The sequence below is a fragment of the Limulus polyphemus genome, unplaced genomic scaffold, assembly GCF_000517525.1.
Source record: "Limulus polyphemus unplaced genomic scaffold, Limulus_polyphemus-2.1.2 Scaffold2998, whole genome shotgun sequence".
NCBI lineage: Eukaryota > Metazoa > Arthropoda > Merostomata > Xiphosura > Limulidae > Limulus > Limulus polyphemus.
Genome location: NW_013668608.1, coordinates 131,811 through 133,234, shown reverse-complemented (window position 1 = coordinate 133,234; position 1,424 = coordinate 131,811). Strand labels below are relative to the sequence as shown.

The 1,424-nt window shown below is 29.5% G+C and overlaps 1 protein-coding gene across 2 annotated transcripts in view; it reads left to right on the top strand.

Moving 5' to 3' along the window:
- The window catches only part of LOC106468411 (UTP--glucose-1-phosphate uridylyltransferase-like), a 37,115-nt gene that overhangs the window by 10,153 nt on the left and 25,538 nt on the right, over nucleotides 1–1,424 (top strand). The window lies entirely within an intron of this gene.

The window sequence follows — 1,424 nt, the reverse complement described above, 5'->3', positions numbered from 1 at the left end:
TTAACCACGGAATTCACTTGTTATATATATATATTATATATATATATACGTAAAAAACATTTTAATTTGTTTCATAAATGTATTTTTATTTCAAGTTTATGTTTATATTTCATTGCAGCCATACTTTTGTTTATTGTGCCAAATAAATCATGAGGTTAGCAGCATGAACTTTGTACATATGCTGTAAACTATCATGCCTGTTGGTGGTCACTTTTGTTCAGTCCAGCACAGGTGCATTTGAACATTACTGTAGATACGATAGTAAGAAAGCTTTTCGGTGCTTGAATATCATTTCTTTAAACTTTCCAACAAGTTTATTTCAACATATGTCCTTGTATGTTGTTTCACTATATAGACTAAACTAATTGCCACTACTAGTGAACGTGTAATACTTTACAGGACAGGTGGTTTGAATAACACTGCCTGACCCTAGTTACATGACACATCCTGTTACAAGAGATAACGAAACGATACAGACACCATAAATTACAAAGAAAATTACTTTACAGCATTTAAAAGATTAGTGCTGGTCACATTCCTCTCATTATAATCAAGATTTATGTTGGAATTTGAAACTTAAGCTCTTCAGTGTATTGAGACCCCAACTGTGAGAATGTCATAGCTTCCCCTGTATTATTGATACAAATGTATTTAGTCTGTTTCAAAACCAACATATAGGTTGTATTGTTGTCACTTGTATACTGAGTTTTAAACCATTTGCAAAATATCAATAAACTTTATATATATATATATATCAGTTAGACTGTTTTAATTCTAAAACAACAACAACAACAGATGTGTGAGTCTTACTACAAAGTAAAGATTGTAAGAAGGAAAAATATAAAGTTCTTATGTGGTACTAGTAGTATTACGTACAAATAACTCAAGTTTATCATTCTAAATACTGAATCATATTTTTATTATGAACTAAATATAAAATTATGCTAAATTCTTGAACTTAAAACTACTAATTTAAATGCAAAATAATATAAAAATCACAAACTCTTTCAGGCTAATTCACGTAAAGACCATTATATTTTTCAACATAATGATTAATATAAATAGATATACGATATATCATGACTTAAGCTACTATAGAAAAATAATAAAAGTCACATACATCCCATGCAGTTTTTTCCAGAAGGAAATTTTCTAAGGCTTATAAAAAAGTACTTTTCACCAATACTAAGTACAACCTCTACATGAAATTGTAGTTACTACAATAAGCACCTTTCACGTTAATATCATAAAATCCAGAGAACAACATTTCGTCACGTGCCTAGCTTATCATCCTTTGATTTGTCAAACATGAAATACAGCGATTGGAATAACATGGTACTGAAATTGACACCTTTGACAAGGATTGGCTAAAAGTTTTACAACTGAGGTTTAACATGCTCAGACACTGTTTTATAAAGAAACAG